The sequence below is a fragment of the Lytechinus variegatus genome, chromosome 17 (genome assembly GCF_018143015.1).
Source record: "Lytechinus variegatus isolate NC3 chromosome 17, Lvar_3.0, whole genome shotgun sequence".
Classification (NCBI taxonomy): Eukaryota; Metazoa; Echinodermata; class Echinoidea; order Temnopleuroida; family Toxopneustidae; genus Lytechinus; species Lytechinus variegatus.
The window spans coordinates 14,666,419-14,681,106 of NC_054756.1; the positions used below are offsets into that span (position 1 = coordinate 14,666,419).

At 39.3% G+C, this 14,688-nt stretch overlaps 1 long non-coding RNA gene across 1 annotated transcript; it reads left to right on the forward strand.

Moving 5' to 3' along the window:
* Positions 1-241: 241 nt before the first annotated feature.
* Positions 242-8,389, forward strand: LOC121431061. The gene is made up of 4 exons (XR_005972096.1): positions 242-382; positions 1,068-1,160; positions 3,662-3,829; positions 7,132-8,389. It is a non-coding gene; the product is annotated as an uncharacterized LOC121431061 (long non-coding RNA).
* Positions 8,390-14,688: the final 6,299 nt, after the last annotated feature.

A 14,688-nucleotide genomic window follows, 5' to 3' on the forward strand; every position in this document is an offset into this window, starting at 1 on the left:
AACACCGCTTTGAAATTAAATCGATGTTATTTTAACACCAACTGGTATTTTGTCGAGAATAAGTCCAAAACCAAACGGGTGTTGTTTTTAACACTTCTCTGGTGTGGTCATATAATAGATTCCAGACTGGTGTAACACCGTAGTTTTGCAGCATAGGCCTGTTATTTTTTTTGTTGTTGAAACAGTAAAGATTTGTCGCAAGGGAATATACCCCTATTTTTGCCTATCTTTTCAGAAGCAGATGAGTCTAATTTGCGTGTCATCTGCCCATCGGGAAGAAAAACACTCCAAGTTCAAATCAGTCCGTCCTCGACAGTGGGGAGACTTCTCGCTGGATTCAATGTTAATATCGATTCGGCAGCAGTCGCTTGCACCGAGCAAGGTATATCTGTTTTTATTGATTCTTCGTTTCTTATTTCATTTTGGAAAGTTCATTTATTTTATCACATTTTTACTGTAATGTTGTGTTATCTCGCCGGCCTGTGCTAGCTGTGTATTCTCTTGGCTTCGCGCACTAGCCATCCTACTCGTAGTTTGTGGTATTTTCTATTGACTTTGAGGATAGCTGCAGTCTTCTGACAGTCTTTCTTTCGGCTAGTCAGAGAACAGTGGAATTCCAATGGAATGTTCGCTCTGTTCATGCTGGAAAGCTACTGCAGGGCGTTCGCCATTTTATATGATATTATTTAGCCATAATAGCTATGGCGTACGTTGAGAACAACGGTGGTATACTCTTGAAAACTCGAAAGTATGTTGCATACAGGTCAGGTTTCCGCAAAGTGCGCCTGTCATCCATTGCGGACGATGGCTGACCTGAGACTAGCATAGTTTCAAAATCAGGATGTTTTAACAAAATTGATACAAAGGATCCACATCAGTATTTATTAAACATTGTAAATAACATCATTTCGGGCATTAGCATAATTAATATTACCCATACTTTTTAAGTTTCAAACAGTCACCAGACGCAATCGCACGTGTTCAAACTGTTCAGCGGTTCCTCGTGCATATAATTCTTACTAATGCCCTCTGTCGCGTGGGTTATTTGTATTTTATCATTATTACAGGTCCCTGTCAAAATGGAGGAAAGGAAGTCGTTGCTCAAGGATACATTGCATCATGCGATTGTCCCTTTGGTATAAGTACTCGTTATTGTGAATGTAAGTTTTACAATGTCGTTCGTTGTATAGTCGGGTTTGAAGCCAGCCCCGAAGCCGGATCAGACACGGCAATTCTGCACTATGTAAGCACAGGTCGATATCTGCGCACACGAATACTTAAATGCATGCATGCACGCAATATTGCTCAGCGCTGGCCGACGTGGCTCGTCTAGATCTGGATATGCTGTTTACAAGGGTCCAGGAGGTGGGAGAGAATATACCTGCGTATTCCTTTGTGAAGTTTAGACCATTTTGGGTTATTGCTGCCATATGGTTTTCATTTCCATATAGCATCACAGTCACACCTAGCACTGTGCGCTGCGTGCGCCTGCACGTGATGTCGACCCTGAAGCTAGAAATTTAGCCTGTACCGATAGATGGCGCACCATTGTGAATCAACCGAAGTAACTCTAGTACGTTCATGTGGGCTGCTTGGGTGATGATAGACGGGCTTTAAAAATAATATTCCCGAAATGTTTCAAACAGTAATAGATAACAGACAAGCTTCTGCATGGCTGTACTTTCAGTTAAATTTCGATTCTTGGGCGCGCGTAATCCGGCTAGCAGAGCATTGTGGGTTTGGGCGAAATTTCATCCAAGGATCAGTGTTTTTGTCCGGCAAGCCGAGTCTGATCTGCGAGCTAGGGCAGCAGGTAAACGCGACGCAGTATAATTTGCGGGCCCAGTTTGCTCTAAGAGGCGGGTCTGCCCCCCGGGGGGGGGGGGGCACTCGACCAAAAAAGTAGTAGGGGTGTGCCGCGGGCGAGACAAAAAACGGGGGCCTTGGAGCGGGCTTATTGTGAAAAGGAGGGTCCTCGGAACGAGCTTCTGAAGTACAATTTTGTGAAAAAGGGGGTCCTTGGAACGGATCGCCAGCGTGAGTACGTGAGTATGCACCCCTATGAAACGGACAGGCGTGCATGATGCAGCTAGCGCGGCCTCCGCCGGGTGCGCTCGCGCAGAGACGATGGTCTGACAGCGCTCGGCGGCCGCTTTTCACCAAAATTGCAGCAGATCGATGCGACCGGAACGGCGTAACGAAAAATATGCGAAGCTTTCGAACGGATTTCTTTCTTCTTTTTTCTCGATAAGAACAAAATGCTATGCCTTGGAGCGGCTTTCTTTGTTTTTTTTCTCAATAAGACAAAAATGCTATGCCTTGGAACGGAAATTTGGGTGTAAAAATGGGGGTCCCCTCCGCGGCACATACCCACTATGCACTATATACTGAGTAACCCCCCCGGGGGTCTGCCCCGCTAGCCGCGGTAGGCCTAGCGTACGTGTAAACAAGGTAATAGCGACTTTTCGCTGGACAACGCGAACCTACCTTTACGACGGTAGTTGATTTTGGTAGAGACTTTTGGGCTGGTCGTAAATAACTGTCCTGCAATGCAAATTGTGTGACATAAGAATTTGTTTACCTTTTGCATCCGCAACGTACGTTCAATCTGCGGTTAGTGTGCTACTATGGTAACAGCGACATTTCCGATTTAGGACGAATTTCTAGAGCCACATTTGGGTCCTCCTAGAGCTCGAGGAAGCCGCCGGGGGGGGGGGGGCACTTCCATTATTGACGAGTGGATACCATGCGCGACCACGCGTAAAAAGGGATTTAAAAAATACTATTTCAAATACAAAAAAAAATGAATAATTTTCGTTAAGAGAGCTACGTGTTTACGGTCAAATTTCCAATATTTGTTAAGGGTAGGATTACACACGCCAATACTTGTTGAGGGATGCATTTTCATAATATGAGAATGACTTGTATATAGGGTACTTTCTAAACCCCATGGTCGCGCCTGGTATTATCTCGTCAATGGAAGTGCCCCCCCCGGAATTTGAAATCTAATCCCCTTTCGGGGGAAAGTAGAACATAATGCCCACCATGAACACGGGTATAATGTCCTTCACATTGTGAGCGAGATGGTTTGCCGTTTGTGTAGGAGGAGTCAACAAACGAAATAAAGATAATCCGGATCGTCTTTGGACAGATTTGCTATGCATGCAGATAACGCATGCGTAATGGTTTAGCTGGAGAGGTGAATATGATCCACGGATTTAATTGCTAGCGATCCACCAATAATCCACGTTAGATGCAATATCGATTCGATGAACTGTAATAATAATTCACTTTATATGACATTGTAATCGATTTGTAGTCAAGATCCAAACCCTCAAGGCTCAGGCCAAGAACAAGAAACCATGAAATTTTTTCGGGGTCCATGGCCCTCTACATGGCAGAGTTTGTTTTTTTCCCCTGGGGAGGGGGTCATCCTTAAGATTACAGTTTATAAAACTTCGCAAGGACGAATTCCAAACCCATCGCTTGTCTATAGGTTGCCTAAGATATGAGGCCCACTGATTATATTTGGAAGCTAAGGTCTCACCTGGCATGCGGTAGAAACGGCATAAACTTTGTATTGCCGTGATGATTTGTAAATGTTACCTTTCACCGTATGGAATCTTTGATCGGCCCCATTATTTATTCATTGTGTGTACAGATCAGTGCATGACACGCTCTAGACATATTTTTGACTTGGGGACTTTTCCACTGCGAAAGCTTGAGAGTTCTAGATCTCGTGTCGCATTCACACATCGTGGTCAAGGCACCCTTATTATCCTAGCAAAGGAGACGACTTGCAGACCATCGAATACAATGGTGGTATTTGGTGAGTATGGTTGATACAATGTCAGTGCCGTGTTTATTTCATTAATAGCGAGCTTTCGCAATTGCAACGGGACGTTATTTTCTACAACGAAGTAAATCTAATGAAAATGTCCGTCAAATCACGATAGAATAGCGAAGCGATGACATGAGTTGCCATGGTGTCATGGCAGCCTGGTTCTAAACAAATGAACCCTCAGAATGTGTGTTTCTCTTGAAAGAAAATGGCTGCTATCGGAATTCCATCGCTTGCAACATATTTTTCAGAAGAGCCAAAGTCATACAAATGTGTTCAGACGATCGTCAGCTGTGACTCTGTTTAGATCCAGCTCGCCGTGACACCATGGCAACCGACGTCACACTTCGGTACTCTATGGGCAGCTTAGAGGTCTTTGTGGAATTAGCGGACCGGGAGAGCTGATCCTAGTAAGATTTGACGAAAATTGCAAATACGTCGTTGTCCCGAGTCCAGGACGACAATGCTGTTTTGATTCACAAATTTTCGACAAAGGCTACTTTGCATTCTCAACGTTCCAGAAACGTCTGCGTAGTGTTTGCGAAAACTCCTTATTGAGAATAAAAAAGGTCAGGTATTTTATATCGGATTTGAAAGGTTTGACAGGATTTTAATAAGTGGCGTGATAAGTGATTTTCTGACACAGTGCCCTGATATGAAAAAAATTATCAATATTCATTTACAGTAACAGTAAATCTTTAAATAAATGACATGCATAAATTTACAGTACTCATGGTTGTCCAGGGTATTTTTGTGATACAGAATTCTTAAATTTTGTTTATCTTACTTTTGTGTTTTGCTCACTGATTACCAGACCACAGAGGTGGGAGACTTCAAAAAACATAAAGAACAATTGTATTATAACTTATGTTTTCGTAATTTAATTCCAGAAGTTTCGCAGAAAAAAGAATAACCAGAAAATATTCGGTAAACTCGGCTAAGCCTCGTTGAATGAAGTAATAGTAAGCTCTCGATTGTCTGCGACTGCAACTTAGTCCGAGTTCATCGGAAGTGGTGACACCGCTCGTTCAGTATCACGTTCGTACATTGATGAAAACACTTTTGATTTAAGTCGACGTATCCGTACCAGGCCACAGCATATACCAGTGTGATAGCAAGCGGGCCGATGCTCGGCCGGAGAATCAGGCGTAGTATCACGCTACGAACCAGTGGGGGGACTGTGGGTTTAACATTTGCACTCTTGCGCAAAAAGCCGAAAAAACAGTTTTTTGGAAATAGAATATCAATTACCTATCGGATATGTAGTGTCTGAAAACAGGACACACTAAATGTAATGCAAAAGTTGGTAACAAGCAGTACTTTGCAGTTTATTAGACCTGTTGAATCAACGAAGCATGCGCTCCCAAATTCCTTAATCTCGTACGTCCACATGGCTCGTCACAGAAAGCGAAAGATCTAATAATCCATTCAACTCGGCCTTGCCTCGTTTAATTGAATATTTCATCTTTTACCTCATGAAGTATTTCATTATTTGTTTTGTATGACGCCTAAAATTAGATCTTTTTTTTAAAATTTGGATGCAAAAGTGCAGTGTGAGTGTCATCCGCTGATGGTTGCATGCACGCGCTCTGCAAATTCGAGAGTTGTGTGTGTTTTTTATGTATCGTCTGTGCATCTCCGTGATCTTGACGCGCGTGCTATGAGAAAATCCTATAGATCCAAAATTGCATGAATGATGACGACATTATAAATGGGCTGGATGATCGATATCAAACAACCAATCAAATGAATTTATTTCTTAGTGTCATATAAAGAAAGATGGAGAATGATTGGAAAAAATCAAGGGGCAATGACCACTTTATTTCGTGCGTATTCGGACTAATAATTATAACACGATGTGAGCCTACCGACTGGGTGATCAGCGAAACACAATAATTACATTGCTGTGGTCGCGATCAGCCAGACTGCAGAGTCCTATATGCTAATGAGCAAATAAGCAAGATTTATTCTAACCCTATCGTGGCTGAATTCACCTCGCTGCACAATCTCGTGAACTGTGTGACTTTCTTTCTCAAAGAATTCAACCACTTTATCTTCAAGTTAAATTAACTTTCATTGCATCATTTGGAAGAGTAGATGTTACTCTTTTAAAATGGTCATTTATTTCAAATGCAATAATTTGATAGGAAAATCTTAGGCCTGAAATGATGTCTCAAAATGGAAGTTTGTTACCCTGTTTCCTCTCGCAAATTGTGAAAAACTTTTTTGGGCGAAAAAGACATGTATCATCGTAAAGCTCATTCTCTGTACCTTCTCACAATTAATGTCACTCTTCCTATGTCATGTGGCACCTTGAAAATGGGTCAGGATCCAGCAACAAGATTCAAGACGAGATTTTTGAAATTTCTGAGTAGCATGAAATCCAAAGTTCCAATTGGCTGGATAATGATTCAAAACAACATGCCTGGGTAATTTGAAGAGATATGATGAGTGTGACCTACGCCTTGGACTGGAACAGCCGTAGGAAATTTTAGTGGACATGTAATCTCTTTGACCAATCGTTATTTGTTATTAGATTTCGAAGAAATTTTCAGCATTTTGCGCTGAATTGTACTCTATTTTTATTTATGCATAATTGTTTTCAGCCCGGAGTTCCCCTTCAAGAGATTTCTTTTGTAATTGTCTCTTATAATTAATTATTATTTTGTTTAGCACCCGCTTTTGTGTATATAAATTTATATAATTTTTTTTACTAAATAATAATATTTTAAGTACGTGTTATCATTAATCTATCATCTTTTCTCATGTTACCTTGACTGGACCTCTAGGAAGAACAGAGCCGTTATATCAATGGCTCTGAATAGAGTGATCCATCAGTATATTTTTATGTGCATGTTTATATATTTATATTTAATATCATAGCTTGTGCAATGTATTTTATTGTGATTTTTTATACGGTAAATAAAACCAAACCAAACCAAAGTTTCTCGTGCACTCTCCCCGGGTCCATGGTGGCATGTCTCACACAAGCAGGTCTCTGGTAGCCCAGATGAGAGGCGCGCAAGGATCGCATTAGCGAAATATGATTTGAACAAAACTGAAGCTAACACAATTTCCTGATGCATAATGCTCATAAAATGTTTAAATGATATTGGATTCTGACTCCCTGTATAAAAGGTTCACCTTATTGGTCAGGCCAAGAACGAAAAGTAAAATGGAGATTTGGTTGCCGCTTAGTCAGTTCGTAATTGCAAACCTGTTAGGATGATTCAAGTGCATATTGAACGAGATGTATACCAAATAACCATTCTTCTCTCATCTTTACGCAGGGATATGTCAACAAGGAAAATTGAACATGTTAAGAACTGTGTTCGACCGTGTTTATATTGAATTCAATGGAGGGAATGATGAGGAGATAAGATGTGATGGCACAGGTGATAACCGGTATTGGATAGATTTCAAGGATAATTTATATAAACTAGGCCATATCGGCGATCCCCAACCTCTAATGCAATGGACAGACGACCTACTATTTGACATAACATATGTTGGAATCTTTCAAAACACAGCCAATTCAATGACAACTTTTGTGAATTTCGACATTCCATGTAGTTTAAGACCATGAAGAGATGTTAGTTCATTTTATGAGTTTTATTAACCCTTAATCGCCGGAGGAATCACCCCCCCCAACACCCATATATTCCGCGACCATTCCGCTGCCGGTGAGTGAAATTTTTCGACCACGCCGCTCGCTAACCTTTTGTCGTGCATCTTTTGGGACCACGATGCCCGGGTATGCGGCTGAAAAATTACGCAACATTACGTAGGTCCGTGTCAAAACCAAAATTTGTCCTGAAACATGTAAAACGTGATTTTGTGTCCAAAATGTAAATTAGTTTTCTCATATGATTGTTTTTACCTTCATCACCTGAAATTAATTGATTTGAGCATCATTATGCTTTAAAAAAGTTTCTGCTCTCAATTTGGCGAAAAACGAAGAAAAATCAAAAGGTCGAAAAACTCAGAGATGCATAAGAAATTGATTAAACAGTGAAATACATAAGACATTCATTTTCAAACCATTTTTGTTAATTTGTAACAGTTAGCAATGTATAATAACAAGAAATTAGATCTAAAAGCAAAATTTACGCATAAAGTAGCATAATCAATTCCTATAAAAATATCATTTATATAATTAACCATGCAGCCTTAATTCATATGAAAAAACCCTAATTTAGATATTAACCATGCAGCCTTGTATAAATCTGACTCAGTTATCATGTCAATTTTCCGCTCGATCGGTGGCCGACTTTCAAGGTGTGTGATGGGGGGGGGGGGGTGATAAAACCCGCAAAGCTAACACCAAAAAAGTCCCACCAGGTTATAAGATAACGCCACAGGGACAAATCATGTGATATCGAACACCTTTCGATTTTTTTGCCAGAAATTAGAAACAAAGATAAATGGTCGAAGGTAACCTTACATTGCGTAATTCTTGAAATGCCATAGATCAAACAGTGGGTGATTTCAAATCCGGTGTTGGCGTTGATTGCTTCCCCTAGCTCCAAAACCTATTCTGAGTTTGTAAAACTGATCCAGATCACAATGTTGACATCTCAACAACTAGTGAGTGACTTTTCAGGACCATCTCCATTTTATGTCCGGTGCAGTTATACACCAACACAAGAACGGTCAACACGGAACTTGAAATCACCCGTTATAAATGAACAATTTGATTACCCAAGCTTCGGAGAAGATTTTTTTTTATTGCTAATTGTCATGAAGGGCATTTGACAATACATTATTTATGATCTTGACAGCTTTCTGAATCGTGGGTGCGAAAAATCAATTCTATACTAGGTAGAAACCCATTCACTGGCAACTCCGAACGACTTCCACTCCGGCATATTTTGCATGAAGTCTAAAGACCCACACCAGAGCCAAAGGTGAATATGAAAAATGAAAACTCGAACTGTAGGCTACAAAGCACTACAATATATTCAATACTTGCCAGCTGAGTATTTCGCTTTTATGAACTCATATTAACTGTTTGGACAAGAGGCTTAATTTATCGAGCTTTTAACAACCTATTTGATTAATTTGTGAGGTAAAATATAACAAGTACATGAATAATGTGAAGTATAAAACGAATACCTTTATAGGATAGACCATGAAAGCCGAGATGGCTTATTTCCACGAGGTCCTAACCAGTGGCGTACCTAGAATTTTCCACATGGGGGAGCAAAAATTTGACAAGCAAAAAAAAAAAGAAAGTCTTTCAAGCTCGTCAGGGGGGGGGGGGGGCAGGGATACGTCCTTTACATGGGTGGTACTTGTGGCTCGTCAGGGGTGGGGGGGGGGCAGACTGCCCCCTCTGCCCCCCGTAGGTACGCTAGTGGTCCTAACATAAGTAATTAATTGCAATCCTTTAGCTTCAAACTTACACAGTAAAAATAAATTATACAACCCTGTTTACTATATGAACCTTTCAGTAATTGTTTAAACAATTTAAACAATTGTTTAAATCTTCAGCAACATAGTTTATTTTCAATATCTAATCGTCAATAAATTAAACATGATTGTTTAAATGGTTAAACAAATACTGTAAGTTATATAGTAAACAGCGTTGTATAAAATCTTAAACAGCGTTTTTACTCTGTAATGTATCACAGTGTGAGAAGGATTTTGATTACATATAATTATGTTTGTAGTAGGAAAAAATAGTCTCATTATTTTTAGATGTAAATATTTGTGTGTGTGTGTATATATATATGTGTATATATATAAATATATATATAGGCTATACATGCCTCGTATAGAACAAGATGAAATTTTATTACTTTATTCAAGAATAATGAGAATCTTATAGTATCGAATATGTTGGATTGATACTGTTGATCAGTCTGTATATAGCCTTTGTAAACATGGTATATAGCAAGATTAAATGTGCATTTTCGATTTTTGTGAAATCCGTTGAAAAAGAAAGAAAGGATACACTTGTTTCTTTTTTCAGAAAGGTTAGAGTAAGTTCCTGATTGTATTGCGTTTCACTTTTTACTGGTTTGTGGGTTTACAGTTGTTTTGGAAATACATTAACATGTAGATTCATGCTCATCTGGACGCAGGATTCACGTCACGGAATTCGGTTTCTTTCTTGGTTCCAACAAAAAAAAATAAACCATCAACACATTCTCAACAGTTAAGCTTTGCTTTATCTGATATTCTCAGCACATTGTTCATCAGTTTATTTTTACTGATTTGTTTTAAAGTAGAAATATATTGAAAATCGTAAAACTGGAGAATCATATATCACAATAAAGGAGAAAATAAGGAGAACACGATGGTGTACATCATTTATCATGGAGACGGATGAAACTCAGTTAATTGATAGTTTAAAGTTCTCTCTCTGAATGCTTCAAACACGCAGAATTACGTCCGCGAAATTGGGGATTTTTTATGACGTCACTGTCTGTACGAGAGGCGTGATTGGTTCTCCCACGTGAAGCTCCACTTGCATGCAAAACCTGTTGCAAGGGTACATTTTCTCCACATTGTCACTGAATACTTCGATCCCAAAATGATCGAAAGAAAACCCAGAATTTTATCTAGATTTGGATTTTCAAATTGATGATTTTGAGATGAAGAGAATGATGATGAAGTGAAACAACACAGTGACGTAGTAGGAGGTAAATTGGGGGAATTACGCCGATGATGATGATGATGATGAAAATTCAACTTGCAACACAATCACAAGTAATGTTATGTACATACCGATTCGCTACCAATTCATGCTGCTGGAAGTGCTAGCTACACCGCGCGGGCCAAATTGAATTCATGCTGAACATGAATAACCACATCCAGACAGTCTATCATAAGAAGGATAATGATATAACTGTACTTACAAACAAGTGAATAATCCGAACCTGAAGGCAAATCAACTCAACGAATAGTACCAGACGATATGGCATATGTACTGACGATAAACTTCCTCCGGCTGGATAGATTGTCACTCGTTCTGTTAGATGTAACTTTTATCTCATTAATTTGACAAACTTACGAAACTCGGGGAATTATTATTCTATATAAAAATATAGTAACATCTCTTCTCATTTTTTGAATTACGATAAAACCTGTTTTGAAGGAAAACGTTGAGGTAAATTAAAATTAGATGTAAAAGATCATCCCATCATGCGTAGCATGTGATCGTAAACAAACCATCACAACAACACATGCCGTATTATATTGTTTGCTCGCCTTGGCTGAGACTGAGAGAATAGATCTATGCACGTGTTGCACAGCTCTCAATCAGCAAGGAAGGAATACGTGCATGTTTGCGATGGTTTGTTTGCAATGACATACAAGCTACGCATGTTGGGGGGCCGGGGGGGGGGGGGTTTAAAAGTAATTTTAGTTTATCTCAACGTTTTCCTTCAAAAGAGGTTTTATCGTAATACAAAAAATAATAAGAGATGTTACTATATTTTTATATATATAAATAATTCCCCGAGTTTCGTAATTTTGTCAAATTAATGAGTTACAAATTACATCTAACAGAACGAGTGACAATCTATCCCAGCCACATGAAGTTTATCGTCGGTGCATATCGTCTGCTGCTATTCGTTGAGTTGATTTGCTTTCAGTTTAATTCGGATTACTCACTTGTTTGTAAGTACAGTTATATCATTATTTTCCTTCTTATGATAGACTCTCTCTGGATGTGGTTATTCATTTTCATGGATTTAATTTGGCCCGCGCGGTGTACGTATAGCTACCACTTGTAGCAGCAGCTGCATGAGTTGGTAGCGAATCGGCATGTACATGACTTTACTTGTGATCGTCAGGCAAGTTGAATTTTCATCATAATCATCGGCATTGTTCCCCCATTATTTACCTCCAACTACCTCACTGTGTTGTTCACTTCATCATCATTCTCTTCATCTTTAAAATCATCAATTTGAAAATCCAAATCTAGATAAAATTCTGGGTTTTCTTTCATTTCGTGATAGAAGTATTCAGTGACAGTGTGGAGAAAACGTACCCACGCAACAGGTTTTGCATGCAAGTGGAGCTTCACGTGGGAGAGCCAATCACGCCTCTCGTACGTACAGACAGTGACGTCATCAAATTCCAGTCAATTCAGAGACCGATGCGAGGCATATTTCGGAGGGGCATTTTAGCGTTTTTTAATCGGCGATTTTCACCTTTTTGTATTATTTTCGGTATTTTTGAATGACCCACTGATGATCCCCACATCATTACCTTTCCATTGATATATAATAAGACCACATTCATAATCAATATATTTCTCCTTTAACCTCATTGATATTGTAAAAGAATGAATGTATTTGTCTGTGCCTTTCAATGAAAAGAAAATAAACTTGAAGTTGAACCTGAATTTCTCTGATTAGTCCTTTAAACGGAAACGTCAAATGGGACAATAAGGAATCCAACAAAATGATGAGTTCGAGACCACTGATAAGTTCCACGACATTTGGTCCCGCGACAATTGCTCCGATGGAAAATCTGCACATTACGCCAAACATGAAACCTAACCACCAAAACTGAATGAACCATTAGCTTAATCTTCCCATCATTCTGCCCCCCCCAAAAAAAGAAGAAAAATCTTTTACAATCCTAACTCTAAAGATCATAATATCCTAAAGATATTAAGACCAGAGTAATAGATGTCGCCGGAGGAAATATCATGTCGCCCAATATCTAGGATGCAGTCTCTACACTGGAAAAAATCTGGTGTTGATTTAACACCAGTCTGGAATCTATATAAGTCCACACCAGAGAAGTGTAAAACAACATCAGTTTCGTTCTAGTCTAACACCAGAAAGGTGTTTATACAACACCAATTAGTATAAAATCAGCATCGGTTTCATTCCAAACTGGTGTTGTTTCAATACTTCACTGGTGTGGACGTACAGTGTATCAAACAATTATTTGTACACCCATAAAACAACGATTCAAACAAGGATAAAATAGTTTTCACTGAAAACATAAATTTATTAACTGATAACATTTGACAAATGATGTATCCTCTTTGTTCAAAGCAAAGTAAAAACATACAATTTTTATTACTTTTAGAATTTTTCCCCAAAATGTGATTTTTTAAGGAAAAACAATTATTTGTACACTTTGAGTTCTTTTCTACTTAAAGTCTCTTTCTAGTACTTAGTGGGTCCTCCTTTGGCGTCAATAACGGCACGCAGTCTCCTGGGCATACTATCAACCAATTTCTCACATACGGCAGGATCCAGGCTGCTCCATGCTTGCTGAAGCGTGGCTTTCAGGTCTTCTTTGTTGCTGGGGGGAGTCGATGGGCGATTTCTCTCCATTTCATCCCAGAGATGCTCCATTGGATTCAAATCCGGACTCTGCGCTGGCCATTTGAGCACAGATACCTTCTTCTTGGCCTGAAATGCTGTCACAACTTTCGCCGTGTGCTTAGGATCATTATCATGTTGGAAAATAAAATGGTGTCCAAGCAGTTTGGCAGCAGATGGCATCATCTGTTGTGAAAGGATGCTCTTATACAGGTCAGCATTCATGATTCCCTCAATGAAGTAGAGGTTGCCTACGCCAGCAGAAGCCATACAACCACACACCAACACGTTTCCACCTCCATGCTTGACAGTTGGTTTCAAACATTTAGGGCTGTATGCCTCCTTCGAAGTACGCCAAACTCGCTGACGACCATCTGAACCGAACATATTAAACTTGGACTCGTCAGACCAAAGCACCGTTTTCCAGAATCTAGCAGGCTTGTCAATATGCTCCCTGGCGAAGTTCAGGCGTTTCATCTTGTTCTTCTGACTGATGAATGGCTTCTTACGAGGAATCCTGCCATGCAGTCCACGTTCTTTCAGTCTGTTCCTGATTGTTTGGGTGGAAACCTTGGTGCCTGTACTTGCTTCCACCTGCTTGACAAGTTGCTTGGCAGACAACTTCCGGTCTCTCATCACAACCTCTTTGATGTACCTGTCCGTCCTTGAAGATGTCGCTCTCTTTCTTCCTCTTCCCTTCTTATTTTCGACACTACCTGTCTTCTTGAATTTTTGGATGATATACTGCACTGTTGTATGCTTCATATCAAGTCTTCTTGCTATCTTACGTACAGAAACTCCATCTTTGTGGAATTTCACAACCCTTTCCCTCAAGGCTCTTGATACTTCACAGGTCTTAGCCATGTTGAAAAACTACAACTGACCCTTATAATGACTGTAGTAAATGGTCACAGATACTACAGGAGGGAATAGAAAGGACTGCCATGGAAAAGAAAATCAGTTGTACACAATAACTTCAAAAGATGTTGCTATTTCAGGCATGTTTCTGTATCAATAAGGATTAACCAGGGTTGAATGGTAAAATACAAGAGTTTTTGACCTTTTGATGTGCGAGGAACTCCAGGAGACATTCCTGCTCTCTAACAATAAGCAGATTAATCCCCTTTGTATGATAAACCATTCTTTTATTAGAATTTAAGATCTGTAAACAGGGAAAATGGGCTCTAAATGGAAAGTGTACAAATAATTGTTTGGGGGTGAAAATTAATATTTTTATGAAAAAAGGTATAATTATGAAATAATTATGGGAAAATTCACTTAGGTTCAAAAGGTACATGTATATTCTACAATGCAGTAACTTTTTGGGGTCTAATTTTCAGTATTTTTTATTTAATTTGCTTTGAAGTAACAATTTGAAAGGTGTACAAATAATTGTTTGATACACTGTATATAGATTCCGGGCTGGTGTTAAATCAACACCGGAGTTTTTGCAGTGTATAATCTTATTCGTTTTTATATTTTTCAGTAGCCCCCTCCTCCATTTCCAACCAGCTTGCATTATAATTTTGACTTATTTTTATGTACTGCATGGTG